General features: G+C 49.7%; 1 protein-coding gene across 2 annotated transcripts in view; it reads right to left on the reverse strand.

The window, feature by feature from the left end:
• The window catches only part of Acan (aggrecan), a 65,019-nt gene extending 46,303 nt beyond the window's left edge, over window positions 1-18,716 (reverse strand). The window contains exon 1 of one of the 2 annotated variants that reach the window (XM_028879212.2): window positions 18,329-18,716. The gene's annotated coding sequence lies outside the window, so the exon portion shown is untranslated. The remainder of the gene's footprint in view (window positions 1-18,328) is intronic. The other variant, XM_037198498.1, reaches the window with a different exon arrangement.
• Window positions 18,717-19,032: the final 316 nt, after the last annotated feature.

Genomic DNA, 19,032 nt, shown 5'->3' on the forward strand with positions numbered 1-19,032 from the left:
GTTTCCCCCCAGAGAACCTGGCTTAGGGACTTCCTGGATAAGGGTGAGTGTTCCCAGAATACAGTGCAGCATCTTCTCATGCCCCACACAATGTCCCTTGCTCCTGCTTGGACTGTGTGTGATGCCTCTATGCCACATGCCCCTGACTCCAGCTGCTTTCCAGCTGTGCCTTTAGCATACTGAATATTGCTCCTAGGGGGCTTTGCGTTTGCTCTTTCTTCTTCCTGGTACACCACCCTTCCTGAATTTTCCCTGGCTGTCCACTTTTCAGTATGAGGCTTCAGTTCAAACATTCCCTTCTGTACACATATTTCTTCCTTACCACATCCACCTGTTCTCATTCATTCAACATCACATCACCTATGGAGAACCTCTAACTACAGCATCACATGTATGGTACCTCTAATCTGAAAAATCCAGAAAGCTCCTGAATCCAAAACTGAGCACCAACACAAATTCCCCAAGTGTCAAATTCATCACATGAAACTTTGCTCCGTGCCCAAAATCACCTTCAGACTATGTATAGGGTGGAGAAGAAACAAATGAATTCATTGTTTAGATTTAAGACCAATTTCCTAGGTACCTCATTATGCATCTGTAAATACTCCAAACAATAACAAAATAAAAACAAATTCTGAGACCAGAAACTCTTTGGATCTCAAGGGGTATTCCACCTGTAAATCATTGTCTTTTCTTTGTTTTTCAATTGTCTATTTCTCTTGCTGGAATTATGCTCTATGAAGGAGGAGGGACTTTTGTCTGTTCTATTGACTACTTTATTTCTAGTGTCCAGAACAGTGTTTGGCATACTGGGGAAACTCAGTATTTGTTGATTGCATGAACGAATGACTCTTTTGAATTCATTCTGGGAATGGAACAGTGCTAAGCTTAAGGATGATGGTGACTATAGACTGTCACCTTCATCCCCTGCCCTGGGAGTTTCAGAAGCCTCTAGGAGCGTATATGGGGCCATCAAGAAGCCTGGAGCATACCTGTGGCCTGGGGACTATTCCTCTCACCCCTCCCCTGCTCAGAGAGGACTAGGAATCAGGCAGGATGGGCCAGGGAACACTAAATAGGGAGCTGTGAGTGTCCTTAGAGATGCCAGGGACAAAGCAGCATTGAGAACTGGGCTCTGTCCTGACTAAGGCTGCCCTTCTGAAGAGTGGGAGGTCATGTCCAGGCACTGTGCAGGACTTCACAAGGACTGGGTGGTGGAGCAATGGCTGTGGGCATTTAAGACTCCTAAGTGAATACCTGGAGAAAAGTGGGCACTAGTTAGCTTCTCTCCACCATTCCCACCCGCCCTGTGCTCACTTTTGGAGTCCTTGGAATTTCCTGTTGAATTGGAGGAGCTCTAGGCTCAGTTTCTGGCTCCTGGCTTACCCACCCAGGGCCACTCAGCTCTGCCCTGTTCGTCTACGGAAAGGACCCCAGTACCTGGGACCTGCCTCTTCCTGTCTCAGCCTTCCACTCCAGCCTGGGGAACTCAGGCATTTTTTTTTTCTGCATTAATTTGAGACTTTGTGTAAATATCAGACTTGGGTCTTTGGGAAAGAGCATCCTTCAGCCCAACCTTCCATCAGGAGCAAGCTCCTTTCCTGGGGCAGGGATCTTGGGTCAAGATCTCACTGCCGATGGTAAGACTGGGAGATGTTGGGGGAGGGGCTGGGACGCAGAGTGACGACACCCTCGATGGACTTTCTGGGTAGCAGTTGAGCCCACACTTCTAAAATGATCTTTAATAAAGATTAATGAAAGCTGAGGGTCTTGGTAGAAATACCTGCTTGAAGGAGGCTGCCATCAAATGCATGGGTTGACAGCCAAGCTCCTGGAAAAACTAAGGCCATGTACTTGGGATGTAGCTAAAAGAAAATGAGGGGCAGTTAGCCCCGTTCCTTAAGCTTTGGGGACAGATGTGCTGAATTGAGTTTAGTTTAGGGATCCATATGAGGGTAAGAGAGGGGCGTGGGTTATGTGGGATCAAACTGCATTCCTTAGGCTCCAATGCACCTCTGATTTTGGATGCTGGAAAGGACTTCACAGAGAATACATCAAACTTCCTTTTGAGTCGTATTTTCCTTTGAGCACTGATGGGAGTCATGGACAAACTTCTTAGGCTATAGTGGCCATGCTTGTGGGATTTTGTGTAGCTGATCAGGGTATCCCAGAGTGACTCCTCTGAGTAGTAGAGAATTGACTCTAAGACAAAGTTTAACCCTTGCTCCCAGCTCCGAGGAGGTGAGCTCTGAGCTCTTAGAATGCCCTGCCTGCGCTGGGTGCGGTGGTGCATGTCCTTAATCCCAGCACTCCGGAGGCAGAGGCGGGAAGATTTCTGGGAGTTCTGAGCCAGCCTAGTCTTCAGAGCAAGCTTTAGGACAGCCAGAGCTGCAGAGGGAACCCCTGACTTGAAAAACAAACGAAAACAACAAAAGAATGCCCTGCCTGATAAGAGACACTGTTTCCCTGGGGGTCTTGGGCCAGGTGGGCAGTCTACATTAATGGTGGAGATTTGTGCTGGAAAGCTTGTACCATGAGTTATCACCTTGACTTCTGGAGGGACTGGCAGCTGAGGCAAGCCACTTTTACATGACCAATCCCACCAAAACTCTTGGACTCTTCCCTGATCCGTCAGTCACATCATGTCCCATCCAGGTTGGATCAACAGTGGACCATGGGCAGGACCTCCGTACCCCGTGTTGGCCCTGCGGTGGCACTGCTCTTTCTTCTTGGAAGAGCCTGCTTTCTGGCCCTCATGTGTCAGGGATAGCTGCCTTTTGTTCACCAAGTACCAACCCCCTCTGGGTTTTCTTTGCTCTCGCTCTTCCTCTTTGCCTTATCAAGCATCCACCATCGGCAAGCTTCCGGTACAAGTCCAAAGGCTCCACCGATGGATCAGTCTGTAGGATCGGGTAAGGTTAGAAACCACACTGGGCTGGGTCCTGAAGAGCCTCCCTGAAAGGACCTTAATGGCATTGGGAAGGCTCAGTGTTTTAGGGGATGACCCAGTCCCAGGTGTGGGCAGAGAGGGTAACACAGCCAGGTAGGATACCATCTTTGCCCGGTAGCCTCTCCAACACGAAGTCTCCAAAGAACTGCTATCACGATCAAGTTCACCATTGTTCTTAACCACCTCAGGAGCATATGCTGCCTAGAGTGTTTGTTTGACTCTGCAGGGAGACTGCACAGGGGACAGGCTCTGGATCTCACTCATCCTTGGCTATTCTTCCTCCACGGGCATGACCCCAACTCCTCTGCCCTCAGGGTGTCCCTAGATGGAGGCTGGACCCCATGTTAGGTATGGTAACCAATGGAGCTTGAATAGAAAGCAGTCTTGGGAGCGGCTCACCATCATCAGCTCTAATTTAGAATCAACAGAGGTTCCGAGGGGGTGACTGACCTCACCCCCCCATAGCGGAGGAGCAGCGGAGCCAGGGTATAAATCAGGTGGTTCTGATGCTGTAGAGGGATTAAACATGCTAACCAGTTCCCTGCTTCTGAGCACATATGCAAGGGGGTATGGCTGAAGAGGCTGCTGAATAGGGTCATCAAAGTGTCTTTGACAAGGTGTCATCTGGATTTGTTTGTTTGCTTATTTACGTGTGTGTGTGTGTGTGTGTGTGTGTGTGTGTGTGTGTGTGTAGTTGCCACAGTAGGAAGGTGGAGGTCAGAGGACAACTCAGTTTTACCAGCTGAGCCATATCATAGACCCCCACGTTGTTTACATCATGGATAGAGGTGAAGGGGGCGGGGGGGGGGGAAGGAGGCTCAGCACATAAGAGCACTGGCTGTTCTTCCAGAGGACCTGGGTTTGATTCCCAGCAACAACACTGTGGCTCACAACCATCTGGAACTTCAGTTTTAGGGGATCCGATACCCTCTCCTGGCCTCCACCAGCACCAGGCACACACATGGTACACAGACATACATTGCAGGCAAAATACCCATACACATAAATAAAATAAAAATTAAAAATAAACAGTGAATTATGTTGGGGCAGAATACTCTCAACAGTGTGTGTTTCATTCTTAATACCACCAAAGGGGGTAGGACCACAAATTAAGAGACACACATTGAATGTCTGCTGTGGGGTTCTCAGATTGGCTGTTTCAAAGCTGGAGGACCAAGGCAACTCTAGATGCAGGGTAGGGAAGGCCTGTGCCTTTAAAGGGGTGGGGCTTATCTCTGAGTCCCTCACAGAACACCTTGGAACCAGGGCTTAAAGCAGAATAGTCAGAGAAGAGCCACAAACTATTTCCCCTTTCCAGCTGTCTCCAGCATGTCCCCGTCCTCTGGCTGATCTGCCCTGGCTGTGTGACTGTCCTCAGTGAGGCTGTCAGGATTATAGTGCCGCAAGAACCTCTCAGCAGGACATCACGTTTGCCGCTCCTCACTGTTGCCTCTGTCTCTTAAAGGGTGTCTGATTCCTGAGGCTGGGCTCATAGACAAATCTACCTTTCCTGTCCCTTTATTTTATTTTATCTTATTTTGAGACAGGGACTCAGGCAACTCAGGCTGGCCTCGGCCTCAAAATGTAGCTGAGAATGACCTTGAACTTGCGATTCCCTGTCTCGACCTCCTGAGTGCTGGGGCTACAGAAGTGAACCTCCACACCTGGCCTATGTGGTGCTGGGGACTGAACCCAGGGCTTTTTGGTTGCAAGCACTTTCCCAACTGAACTGTATCTCTAGCCCTGCTTTTTTTTTTTTAATGATCCCCCAGAATTGTGTTAAAATACATGTATTATAAAATTTATCATTTCAACCACTTTAAGGATACAAGTTAATAGCCCCAAGTAGCCATCCTGTTGGGCTCCCACTAGCTCCATTCATCTCCTGGACCATTTTCTTCTTACAGAATTGAAAGTCTGTATTGATTAAACAACCGCCCCATATGTTCCCCTCCTTCCAGTTCCTGGCAAGCATCCTTTGCTTTCTGTCTCTGTGAATTTGACTCTTACCTCTCTTCCTGCAGAGGAAAATTGATAGCCACCCCCCCCCCCCCAGTTTCTAGATCTCCTCCTATCCTATCTCAGTTGGACAGCTTTCATGTCCTCGGGAATCCCTTATGTATCTAATGAAGACTCCCTGTTCCCACGAACAGGGTCTTCTCAGGTGCCATACAGGCAGCAGCATTCACAGCAGGGGACATCTCACACATTCACTCCACAGAGAGGCTGTTTCTTTGTGGATATTGGCTCTAAACCACCACACAAGGCAGAGGGAGGTTGATCAAAAATTTCCCTCAGATACCTCGTAGGCATGTGCCATATTGGGGATGCCCATGCTGTTTGCCAAGGAGTCCAGCAGAACCCATCTTTCTTCCATTGTGATGTCAGGCTATTGATTCCTTATCCCAGCAGTGTATGAATGAGTTGGTTTATTTTAAGGGCCACGTGGTATAAGAGATACTTATCATCCAGCATTGTGTGCTCACAGGAGAACAAGGGAACCAGGACCAATTCAGAGCAGCAGGTTTAGGTCTCTCTGGCTTACGGGAACACATATCCATCAGGAGGAGCCCTGCAGAACTCAACGACTGTACTTCAGTTGAGCCTGGGATCCATTTGAAATGGATGGTAGCAGCTGTGAGGGTTTTTATTTTTTCCTTGGTGGAAAAATTCCCTGGCGGCTGCAGTATCAGCAGCGGGTCTTGGACCAATAGCTAGGACTCGGTGCACCATGCTGCCGAGGAGAATTCCCGGCAGATGGTCCCTCACCCACACCACCAGCTTCTCTGAGGACAAGGCAAACTTCCTATTCCTCTCATCATGTCTCCTACTGTGACCAGGAAGGAGTCTGGTGTAGAAAACACCCAAGTCTAGGAACTGGCATGCATGCAAACATGTTCACGCTTGTAAGCAAGCCACACGGTAATACGTAGGATACAACCCTGTTTTATTCTTATGCATAGTCACAGGAAAGAAAAAAATAGAAACATGACATTGGTTACCTTGGAGGTAGAAAGTTTAGAGTAGATTTCATTCTTTCACTCCAGTGTTTATCTTGCTCAAACTTTCTACACTGTCCTTTACTAGTTTGGACAGGGAAAAGAGTTTCTAAAAATAAAATAAAAAATTTAAAACCTTTGAAAAATTCGCATTCCATATAATCACAGGAGGAAATCAATTCTAGACCGGGAAGGCAATCAGGAGAACAAGAGTTTGTGTGAAAACCAATGGACTCTTCAGTGACCAAGGTGGTAGCCAGCTGGGGACGGTGGGGGACAGAGTGTCCTGATGGGTGAGAAAGTACGCGCTCTATGTGGTTAAGACTCTTGGGACTCTGGGCCGGGAGAGAGCTCAGGCGGTAAAGCGCTTGTTGCTCATGTGTGGTAACCTGAATTCAAGCCCCAGAACCCACCTCAAACAAACAAACAAACAAACAAACAAACAAACAAACGACCCAGGTATGCTGGCACCTGTTGCAATCCCAGTGCTGAGGAGATAGAGACAGGTATAGCCCTGGGGCTCAGCACAGCTGAATCTGTATGAGCCCCAGACCAATGAGAGACCCTGTCTCAAATAAGGAGTTGGCTGGCAACTGAAGAATGACGTCTAGAGTTGACCTCTGGAATCCAGGCAGGTGTGCACACATATGAAAACTCTCTGTCTCTCTGTCTCTCTGTCTCTCTGTCTCTCTCTCTCTCTCTTTGTGTGTGTGTGTCTCTGTCTGTCTGTCTGTCTCTCTCCCCTCTCTCGCGCCCTTCATGGGGGTGGCAATATGCACATGGGGATATCAGTTCAGACCATACAAAGGTATTTCTGTCCTTGCTCGGTCTTCAGGGAGCATTACAATATGCTTGTCCCTCTAGATAGCGCTTCCTCTAATTATCTAGATTTAAAGGTCTAAACCATAGTAGCAAGCCCATCGAGAGGATCACCTGCTGACTGGTATACTTCCCCAAACAGGTATATTGAAATTCTCTCCCTCAGTGACTATGAATGTGAGCTAATTAAGAAACAGGGTCTTTGCAGATGTGATTAAGTTCAGATGAGTTCACTGGGATGGGACCTTAATGCAATATGACTGATGTCCTTATAAGAGGGGGACATCTAGACACTGGGGTGAGACCCTGGAGCCAGAGCCTAGAGCAGTGGTGCAGCAGCCATACAGGGGATGCCATGGGCCTCTGAGCTCAGAAGGGCACTTGGGGGGGTTCCCTTCAGGTTCTAGAAGGACTATGTCCATTCTTTGATTTAGAGCATCTAGCTCTTAGAACTACAAGATAACACATTTCTATTGTTTAAATTGTCCAGCTTTGTGGCACACTGTCATGCATGTCATGCAACATGAATGAACAGGAGGGGCAACTTTTGATCACAGGGCTATGACTGAGTTCAACTTTTTTTTTTAATAGAGGAACTTCTTGTTTCCTTCTCACCTGGCAGCTGACCTTTAGATCGCTGAGAATGGGGGAGGGCTTACATTATTTTTTTTTATATCATACCTAATCTTTCTACCATCTTCCTTTTGTCAGTAGAGACAAAACTTTCTGGTCTTTGGATTGTTTTTTATGCTGTTTCTGGACCTTTCTATCAGCCTTTCTACTAGAGCCCAATCTTTGGGACTTTCTAAGACAGGCCCCCTACCTCTTGGGTGTTTATGGGACCTCCCCGTTTCCTTGTGGCTCCCTGATGAACCACATGGGTTCTTTGTAGATGCAGAGAGAAACACACTAGATCTTAATCTGGATTCTGCCTTTTATTAAGGAAAACTCTAGAAGTGAAGCACTGTTTTATCTGGGTCCAGAGTCTCCCGCTCCCTGGGGTTCACAAAGGGCATGGTTTTGGTTAGAGGCAGAACTATGCTCAGCTGCCTGAACTTAATGTTCTCCTGGGGCATTTAGAATCCTCTAATTCCCAGTTCCTGGAGAAGAGGATAGAGGGGGAAAGGGGGCAATCTGGGGGCCAGCGGCAACTTCCAGAACACCACCAACCCTTTGCTACTGACTTAGTTCCCGATGCCACAGCCATGCTGACCGTAGGGACAGTGCCTGCAGCAGAATTCTCGCTAGCCTATCTTTTGCAATGCAGCATCCATAGCGCATTCCTCAGAGAATGGCTGCAGGAGCGAAGGACCATCAAGGATGATGGGGAAGGGCAAAAGTTGTTCACTGGACCGTTCCAGCTGCTAACTGCTATGGAACCCTCTGGAACTATGCAATGTAGGGAGCCTGGGTTCAAGGCCTGCTGTAGTCACTGGCCTATCAGGAGCCAGACCATGCTTTTCCATCAACCTGTTCCCAGCTAGCTTTGGGCTGGTAGAATGCACAGAGCACTTGTGCTATATTCTAAGATGGTTAAGCTGTCTTAAGAGCCTGAGTGGGCAAGAAATCAGTTCAGCTTGGGCCATCAGAGACAGCCAAGATACCAAGAATGAGGCTCTTTGGGGTTAACAGCAGCTGGAGCTTGGCGAACATCTGTTCTGTGAGTACCATGGCTTAGTTGCATCACCTCATTTAACCCTACTATGCATGGGGCAAGTGATTATACCCAATTCATAGATAAGGAGCTGGGGGTACAGTGTGATGAATTGTCGCGGCTGGTGGAGGCCATGCTAGGCTTGGAACCTCTTTACCTCACCCATGTTTGGATGACAGTGGCCTTGAGGATTCTTTTGTGAACTGCGCCCTATCTCCTTCTTGGTCTCAGCACCTGGCTTACTTCTTATCTGCCACATCCACAGATGGCACAGGGACCCTGAGCTCACAAGATGGAAAAACTATCAAAGGAAAATGACCCACGGCACATGTGGAGTTGCCTGGGGATAGAACCCGAGCCCCAGAGGTGGTAATGATGTAAAAGTACAAATGACCCCTTAGAACAGCTGCTTCCTACGTTGCTGAGTCAGTAGGAGCTGCTAAGGGCATCTGGAAAGAAGACTGCTGGAGTATGGAGGTGGCTGCCCCTCTCTTCTTTGGGTCATTGGTGCCCCCCACTGATGGCAGAACATGTCCCAGGTGGCTGTGCAAAGTCCCTGAGCTCTGGCTAGGCTGGGGAAACATTCTTTCCTGGCCCTAGTTTTCTTAACTATTACAAGAATAGAATACACCTTATTGGTGGCTTTCAAAAGACAGAAAGCTAGGGTGGTCCTGATAGAGTCTGACAGAGGGATCCCCCAAATTATCAACTGTACCCCTCTCCATGAACCTCTGTGACTCATGTGGGAGTATCATAGGCCTCCCGCATTGCAGATTCCCTGGAGTTTTCAAAGCACTGGGTCGAGGGTGTTTGTCCATCATATGACAGGGGTGTAGAAGGGCACAGAGTCATCAAAGAAACTTGCAAACAGCGATCAACTACAAAAGCCACAGTAAAAGAGAAGCCAGGGCATGAGAGCAGGAGTATTTGTCTTCTTCGATTGGGGTGGCCAAAGTGAAAGTGACATGTGAACCCGAATAACCGAGTGGGAGGAGCATGTAGGCTGCAGAACAGAGGGCAGGGCACTGAGGCCAGAATAGGAGCCCAGTACTTAGTGGGGTATGGGAAATGAGACCGAGTGGGCATGTCTGGGTTTTTTTTGTTTGTTTTTGATGATGATGATGATTTGAGACAAGGTTTCTATGTATAACAGCTCTGGCCTGGAACTCACAGAGATCCACCTGCCTCTGCCTCCCGAGTGCTGGGATTAAAGCCATGCACCGCCATGCCAGGCTCCTGTGGGCATGTCTATACCAGCTCCTGAGGGCCCATGGGCTGCAGAAGAGGCTTGGGCCTAACAGCATGTATGACAGACTCACTCTCAGGTCTTTTGGGAGTTTCTGCAATGCCGTGCTGAGAAGTGTTATATAGATGGCCTTGATCGATTGATTGCTGCGTACACCCAAGGATGGATCATTCCACACAGGGCTTTTGGTGCCTAAGGAGCCAGGGGCATCAGTTACCTCTTTCCAGCCATCATACATTACTGAAGCCTTATCTGGCAGAGGAGCATCTTCTTAGTTTAGCTTCTGGTAGACTAGGACCCCCTAAGTACCTGAGATGGTAGGTGGAGCTCCCAAGAGGAGGGCAGTGGGAAGGCTCAGAGAAAGTCTACCGAGCTCAGGCCATAACCCAGGGCCAAGATTTTCCTTGGTTATAGACCTCCCCATCCTTACCCCAGCCAGTCCTGTCCCCCAGGAATGGAGGAGAAGGCCACAATGAGTAACCAGGTTCTAGAGGCATGGACGACTTTACTAAAAAGTCAAAGAAGCTACAGAAGCCAATGTGGGTTGGTTTGGGGAACCAAGTGGGTATCCCAGAGTGAAGCTATGGGGGGCAGATGCCTTGAGATGTGGTGAAGGAGCTCCTGGCTGGACCCTGTGGGTCTGGATGATGGTGATGCTATGGATGGGGTGATGGAGGCAAGTGTTAGGCAGGACCCCTCTTTACTGGGCTGCAGAAGCACTGTTCACCTCCTAGGGATGCTGCCCACAGACAGGTGGCCTCTGGTGTCACTCAAGAGGGAAATGGAGTCAACAGGGTTCAGCCTCAGTTATGAGGCTTGGAGGGGCCTCAGTTCTGCAGCAGGGGCTGGCTTGAGGCTCCCTCACCCCATCCCCATTCACAAACCACACAGAGTGCTCCTCTTCCCTTTAGGTCCAGAAAACAGTGGCAGCAGAAGGAGCCAGAAGGAGTGTGTGGCCTCCACAGGCTCTTAAATAGAAGGTGGTTGGTGTGCAAAAGATGCTGGACTCAGCCCACAGGAGGATGGCGAGAGCTTCTGGCCAGTGATGGTAGGAGACTGAGGGGTTTTGTCTGTTTCTGTTTTTTGAGAAAGGGTCATATGTAGCCCAGGCTGACCTCATTATGTGACCAAGGATGACCTTGAAGTTCTGGTCCTCCAACTCTGATTGGCTGGGATTACAAGCACGCATTATCAAACCCAGGGCTTTGTGCGTGCTAGGCAAGCACTATGCCTGCTGAGCTATACACCCAGCTGCTGGAGACGGAGGATTTTTAGGCAACCTACTGGGCCCGCCTCTTCCCTGGCTTGCCCCGGGACCCAGCGCCGCTGCCTTTCCTCCCACAGATCTGCCAGATCAGCATCTCTCGAGACTGAGTCCCTCAATCTGCTGTGGGAAGAGAGAGCTGGTTGTTCACATTCTGCCTGAGGACTTGAAGGAGATTCCAGCCCACTGGCACCGATAGAAGCCTGGTGGGAAAGGGACCTGCTTAATTTCCGAATTTCCCTAAGAGGTGACCCCCCCCCCTTTTAAAACACTTTGCCCATTGTCCATGAGGCATATTTTGTAGAAGCCATTTTGGGGAAACCTCTGCCTTGCCCCTAGGGACAAAAGTACTTATTTAATCCAAGGTCAAAACCAGCTGTGTTCGGGAAGTGAGGCCCTGTCTCGGGCTTCAGAGAGGGAGCAGACGAAGCAGTTCTTGTCTCTGCCCTTGCCCTGCAGGGCAGAACTGCACCATCAGCCACCAGGCTCTCAATGAGAGGCTCAGGCTAGGAAAAACACCAGACATGATGTTTAAAATCAGATTCCTGTCACCACTGTTCATCCCACAGAGGAGGCTGACTCCATCTACAACGGTCCACAGCTCCTTGGATGGGTCTAATTCCCAAACTACAAGCTACGCTCCTCTCGACAACAGTTCTCTTTCAGTGTCTGGTCAAGTTGGACAACATCCTCCAGCTCTTAGAGTTGTCCTAAAGTCTAGCGGTTTCCGTCAGCCATCCACAGATAGAGGGAGCGGCAGGAAGACTGGGCAGCGAGGCAGCCCGGGCTTGGGAGATGAAGGGTGGGGATGGGGTGACTTGATGAAGAGTGTCAAGCCAAGGGTGCAGGCTCTGAGGGGAAACCCTCTTCCACATGACTAGGGTGATGGCTGAAGAGATGCGCTCTAAGGTAGGTAAGAGCCTGGAATGCCCTGCTCCGACACTTCTCTTACACAAGACGTTATTCCTTAGTGTGGCCCTGGAGCCAGCCAGTTAGGATATGGAGGGTAGAGCCAGAAGGGGAATCAAGAGTGGATGGTGCTGGGTGGCCCCAGGGCTGTCTGTGGTTAGGCTCTTCTCCCCACACCTTGGTTTTTGTTTGTTTGTTTTTGTTTTATTTTTTATTTATTTATTTTTTGTTTTTTTGAGACAGGAACGCATGCAGCCAAGCTATTCTCAGATTTGCTCTGTAGCTGAGGTGAGGAAGATCTCTAACTCCTGACCCTCCTGCTTCTACCTCTCGAGGGCTTGGATTGCAGGGGTGCACCACCATACTCAACGGAACCCAGGGCATCATGCATGCCATCCAAGCACTCGGGTAATTCGGCTACATCATTTTTAAAAGACAAGATCTTGCTACCTAGTCTAGGCTGACTTCAAGCTCAATGTCCTCTGGAGCTCAGAGTCTTGAGAGCTGGGACTGGAGGCCTGTGTCACCACATCCGGTGGTGACCGAGCGAGCTCTGGTCGGATGACACAGTGCTTCTGTGATGACTCCTGCCCCCACTGCTTTTCAGGTGGCTGGGGAGTGGAGAGGATGCAGAAGTCTGTCTGCAGCTGAGGCTGGGCCAGGAGCAGCTCCCCTCCATTCAAGTGCCCCCTTCCACCTCCTGCCAGCTTAATTAAGAAGGAGATGGGGTGACAGCCAAAACCCTTCCTGCTTTATTTTCTTTGGACCCTATAAAATGCGGGTTCAGGGACACTGGGTGAGCTACCAAAGTCCATCCCTTTGTCAAGTGGCTTCCAGTGGGGCCTTCATTTATTGTAACTCCATCTCTCCAAGTGGAGTCTTGGCTAGGCTTTCAAGGAGTTTCTGGTCCCCACTCAGGTTTTTTTCTTTGGAGCTGGGCTGGCCTTAGCGCTGGTCCTTCCCTGACCCACTCACTCACTACCAGAATCCGACTGCTGTGTCTTTGGTGAGCTCTAGAGGGCGCTGCCTCCCAGAGAAGTAGAGAGAATTTAACTGGATACCAGGGGCTGCCATTTTTTTTTTTTTTTTTTTTTTTGAAGGGTTGGGGATTGCCCATCTGGGTGTTAGAGGTCTTCTCCTTGTCAAGAAAGAAATGTAAAGTATAGTAGTCTGTTTGCTCATGTGCTCATTCGTTCATTGACTCACTCAATTCATCCATTCAGCTAGTCTATCATGTGTGCCTGGCACTGAATTAGATATAAGACATAAAATTCCTGCCTTGGTTTCCAGACATCCCTATAAGGGATTTCACGGACAGTGGATTCTTTCAGGGTCTTGGTATACCTCCATTTTACAGATAAGTAACACAAGGTTCAGAGGGGTGATGTTTCCGTCACACAGGGCTGGTGTCTTGGGACTCCAAGTCTGGGATTGGTTCCACTGCCCACCCTGGACACCTCTGGCTTCTCACCAGAGCAAGCACTAGTGGCCTTCTCACTCTCTGTATGTGAGGGAGGTGCTGATGCCACACAGTCCCTCCCCTTCCCCAGCAGAAAACATCACTATGGCAACCAGCCGCAAACAGAAACCTCCTTTGGCTTGGAGATCGCATGTCCTCACCTGCTGGTGCTGTAACTTTTCATAGCAGGACCTTGAACAGCCTCAAAGATAGTAACGGTGGAGATTTTATTGTAGGTCTACTTTGTGCCAACATCTGTATTTGCTTTATCTTGGATGTCCATTTCATAGATGCAGAAATGTCCGTGTCCATGTCATGGATGCAGAAACAGGCTCAGAGGGCTAAGCACATCGCATAGGCACCCAGCTAAGATTTCAACTTTTATTCGGGTCATGTCTTTCTATTGGCCGCTGAGGCTCTACTATCTCCTCACTTCCTGTTCGTTGCTTGCTGTTGGTTGCTAACCAGACTCCCCCTCTAGCTTCTGATTGTCTCACTCTATTGGGTGTGGCGTGACCCAGGGACGGAATGAAGGTCTGGAGCCATTTTTTTCCTCACCTTTGGCACTAGTGGCATTTTGGATTTTGTCGTGTGTGTGTGTGTGTGTGTGTGTGTGTGTGTGTGTGTGCGCGCGCCATCCTGTATATTAGAAAGTGCTTGTCAATTTCACTGGCCTTTCTCCACAGCATGTGGGTAGCATCCCCCTTTCAAATAGTGACAACAGAAAATGGCTTCAGGCATGTTTAGGGAGGGGAACAAAAAAAAAAAAAAAGAGTTCCCAGTTGAAAACGAGGGGCCAGGGTCAATTGGATAACAGCTCCTGCTCCCATTAGACCATGAAGAAGAGGGGGCAGGATCAGCTAACACAGAGCCCCAAATGGAGCAAGTACTGGTAATGAATGAATGGTAGCTGCGGATGTGTAATGTTCTAGATAAATCCTGATGCTCTGGGTTCCTATACAGATCCTTACAAGTCTGTTCTGGGATAACCCGGCATCAGTCCTTCCCCTCCCTAAGTCTCTTTGGAAATCTCTTAAATGAGGATCATTACAGGCTTTGAAGACCCTGAGCATCCATGGTCTGGGGATAGGCAGAAACCAGAAAGCCAAAGATGGGTCTTCCCCAGGCTAGGCACTACAGACCTGCCTAGCCCTGTCTTTTCCTTCTTCTTGCTCCTCAAGTCAAATCAGTTATGGAGACAGGCAGCCCCCTCTTCCCGAAGTTTCTCCTGAGGAGACATGGCTCCTTTTCTGGTTGGATGTCTTAAAAGGAAAAACAGGGAGCCTCAAAGGTAAGCAAATAGCCAATTCGTGATGTCCAGCTTCACAGCCCCCAATCCACCTATTCACGAGTTTAACAAAAAGCTTCTTTAGGATACACTGTAAGGCCATTGAAGGAGCAACGTTGCCTCTCACACACCCCAGCCAGCCCACAGAGCCAGCCCGCCCTCTGAGACACACACACACACACACACACACACACACACACACACACACACACACACAGAGCTGCGTACAAGGAGGCTCTGAGTTTTTCAAAGTAAACTCAACCATTTCCGTTCTTGCCCTGGATTCAACTTTTGAAAAAAGGAACCGTTTTACCAGTTTCCCTACAAATTTCCCCTCTGGTTCGGTCCTCTTCTTGCCTGCATTTCTCTCTCCAGATTCTTCTAACAGGCATCCAGTCAGTTAGTGTCCAGGAATGGGGGGGGGGGTGCCATCCTTAAAGGAACCACTGCATTGATTGTCCTCCTCTATTCCTGGGACACGGGAGCCCAGAGCACGATTCCCTGACAGCAGGAAACACTCCTATCTCTATGATGTGTTTCTATATCGTACTCCACATCTCAAGACAGCACTTACCTAAATATCTGTACTCAGGGCTGTCTTCCAGTATCTCCGTTCCTCTCTAACACTGAGAGTTCTCTTTATTAAACTTGTCTTTTTCCCTGCCCCCAGGTTCTACCTCTAGCTGCCTCCAGTCTGGCTAGGTGTTGGTACAATTGCAGCAAGGACACTCCAGTGCCTGCCACCTGGAGTCACGAGGCAGGAATTTCTCAGACAGAAACACTCTTGCTCTTGGTGTCCTGTCTTCTCTCTCTCTCTCTCTCTCTCTCTCTCTCTCTCTCTCTCTCTCTCTCTCTCTCTCTCTCCCTCCCTCCCTCCCTCCCTCCCCCTCTCTTTCTCTCTCTCTCTCTCTCTCTCTCTCTCTCCCTTCCTTCCTTCCTTCCTTCCTTCCTTCCTTCCTTTCTCTCTCTCTCTCTCTCTCTCTCTCTCTCTCTCTCTTTCTTTCTTTCTTTCTTTCTTTCTTTCTTTCTTTCTTTCTTTCTGTTTTTGAGTTATATTTGTAGCCCTTGGTTTTTGACAAAGGATCTCACAGTGTAGCTCAGGCTTGCCTCCAACACGTGTAGCCAAGGCTGGCTTTCGACTTCCAAATGCTGAGATTATAGTATGTCATCACACTGGGCTGCAGCTGATATCTTCTATATTTTATGGACTATAACTTGCAACAAGAAACACATTGTACAAATATAAAATGCATGTCTATTTGCATATATATTATGAATACACATACCCTCATAGAGGGCTGCAAAACACATAGTAGAAATGAAAGTTTCCAGAAATAATTTTTGCCCTTACTCTATGGGAGGCATAATATCATCTACTGTTTCATTAAAGCCCCCGCCAACCTGGTGTCACAGTTACAGCTTGAGGTTGGATAAATCTTGTAGACATTATGGACTCACAAGGACACTCCAAGTCAAAGTCTCTGGGCTTCCCCAGGCTCAGCCAAGGCGCCCCAAATGTCCAACCAGCAGGGCCTGGGAATGATCCAGTTCTAAAAGGTATCATTAAAAATATCCACACCAAAACTTGAGACATGCCGTCTCAAAGAGTATTCAAAACTGGCACTACCCAGAGCTTATGATTTGCGACCCAGTAAAGGAGAACTAAGGTTTGTAATGTCTGTAGAGGGTTTGAAAAGGCACCCACATTATGCCCTTTAATCTTTGAAAAAATCCACTCCTGCAGCACCCCCCTCCCCACTTCTTGCCCTTTTTAGAGGCAGGAAACTGAACCTCAAGGAGGCTCAGAACCTTAACAAACTCATGTAACATTAAGTGGTGGGATTTGAACCCTAATCTGCTTCCCTACCGTCTCAGGAGGAGAGTTCTCTCTTGGAGCCCCCTTGCTGTTTGGGACGTGGTATGCCTTTGCATGCCAGGTTAGAATAATGCCAGGGGATGAGGCGAGGTGTTCAGGATACCCCGAGTGCCTAGGGATAATGGTGGCTTTTAAAAACTAAAGAAAGAGTCCCAGTAGGAAGATGATCAAATATGGTCTTCATGGAAAAATTTAGGAAAAGTACAATTCCTTAATATTAAAATGAGTAATAATAGCAAACACTCCCCAAATACTTTCTGGGTGGTGGGTGGGTGCTGCCCCTTTGCTTGGATCATCTTAGCTGTTTACTGGGTGCCTGCTGAGCCACCACAGAGCCTGGCCTCTGAGTGATACTCTGGAGAAAGCACACAATGAATGAACAAACCAGGCCTGGCACTAGAAACACCGCATGATTATATTTAAATTCAACACAACTTCAGGAATTCCAGTATTTCTAAGAGAGATTTTTTCCCCCTTTTGATAATTCCTGTATCTAAAATGTTTCAAATGGGGATGGAAGGGTTGCTCATTCTGTTATGTTTTCTTTAGGCGAATAGAATCTCCTTTGGGGTAGTGACTGGCTGGCCAACATTCCTATCTTCAGAGTCCCCTAACTAGCCTTGCCCAGTATATATAAGCAACTCGATAATCCTTGTCATGGTAACCCAGAGGTAAGGAAGAGCTGAGACCTCTGGTTCCTTAAGTCAGGCTGAGGAACTGATTTTGGCCTCACAAATCTAGACCTAATCCTTGTCTTTGTCCCTAAATCAATGTCCTGTAGAAAGTCACTGAGCTGGTCTAGCTTCCCTTTCCCAGAGATTAAATGGGTGTTTTCCGGGGTCTAACGTTGCAGGTACCAACCCACCGCAACATCCCCAGGCAAAGGCACCGTGTTAAGACACCTCACATAGGTTCTTCCTCCAGTTGCTTCTGGCTGCCACCCCACAGAACTGGAGTCACCACACCAGGCCACCTGGGACCTAAAATGCTTGGGAGTGAAACTCAAGTGGGTGCCCCCTCCCGGGCTCAGCTCCCGACTGCGGAGAGCGGCAAATCTGAAAAGTTTGGGCCAGATCCTTCCTCCTGAAGGAGTCAGCCCTCCACGCCCACAGCTAACTGACACGCTGTCACCAGCCCCAGAGTTGGAAAGGTTTGCGGAGAAGCCCAGAAATGGAAAAGCTGCTCTGGGACAGTCGTCTGTCTCCTCTCCCCTTCCCATCTTGACAAATGCCATCTTGGTAGAGGCAGTCATTTCTGAGCTCGGCTCTGGTCTGCCCTGAGAGCAGCTCAGTAGCCCTGTCTCACGTTCTGGCAAGCTCTTCCCAGCTTTTCCCTGCCGCCTTGGGTGCCCCAGGACCCCCGAAGCAAGCAGAGTGGACTTGACTAGTTCTCTGATCCCTCCTCAGGTATCTGCTGCCTCTCTGACCTGCTGTCCACATACTTTTATTGATTCCCTGGCCACTTGGCCTTCCCAAGGGAAGATAAAAAGCTTCATGGAGCGAGCACCAAGAGGAACGGGACTGGGGAGATTTGAACCCACATCTCCTTGGCTTTAAAACTCCTTCTCCATCTACACTTCAGTTTAGCGCCCCCAGACTTTAAACTTGAAAAAAACCGCTCTGGTCTTTCTTAATCCTGTGTACTAGGAGCGAGAGCCCCTCCACGTGTTCCCATTCAATCTGACTCAGAGAGGCAGCTGAGTTTGCTCAACTTCGGTACACATGCAGCCGAGGTCCTGAGCCCCAACACACATACCCAGTAGGGACACCGAGGCACACCACCCGCAGCACATAGGCGCGTGGCCCGAGCAGCATTCCCAGATGCCCTGGGACAGAGCTCCTCTGGAGAGGAGACCTTTCTTTACCTTGAAGAGTTGGACTTGCTCCTCCAAGAACTTCAGTCCCGTAACGCTGGCGAGGCAGCTAGGGATTCCTGGGGGCTGCGAGCCCCGAGTCTTGCTGCGCTGCAGCGGGGATGCTCTGCGCAGGGGGTGCCCTGCGCACCCCTCCTCCCGCCGGCGTCTTGTCCGCAGGTCCCCTCGGGCGGTGGCCGCAGTGGCAGCTACCTGGCTGGGTTGCGGAGCAGGGTTGAGAGAGGGAAGGGACACAGAAAGGTGCCCGGAGCCCCCTTGGCACCTGCGTCAGATGCCAGCCGGCAAGGGTGCGGAGAGAGAGTGAGGGACCTTGAGCGGTGCTGCGCGCGTCCTCAGCTCAGTGAGCCCCCTCTGGCACCGCGGGGAGGTAGGTGGGCGGGAATGGCGCGCGGTGACACATACATAGGGGCGGGCGGGGGAGGGGTGGGCACACATGAGGGGTGGGGGTGGGAGGGGGCGAGCGCACAGGGAAACCCCACCCCCGGGGCCGGTCTGCAGGGGGAGGGGAAGGCAGAGGCGTCCAGAGCGTGCTGGACCGGGGCTGGGGACGGCGCTCAGCTGGGGAAGCCGTCCGGAGCGCAGGGCACGAGAGGAGCGCGGACCCCGCAGCTCCGGGGCCCGCGGAGGACAGCTGCGCCGGCAGCGCTGGAGGACCCGCGTCTGCATTGCGGTCGGCAGCTCCGCAGTCCAGGCGG

This window comes from Peromyscus leucopus, chromosome 1 (assembly GCF_004664715.2).
Source record: "Peromyscus leucopus breed LL Stock chromosome 1, UCI_PerLeu_2.1, whole genome shotgun sequence".
Taxonomy (NCBI): domain Eukaryota; kingdom Metazoa; phylum Chordata; class Mammalia; order Rodentia; family Cricetidae; genus Peromyscus; species Peromyscus leucopus.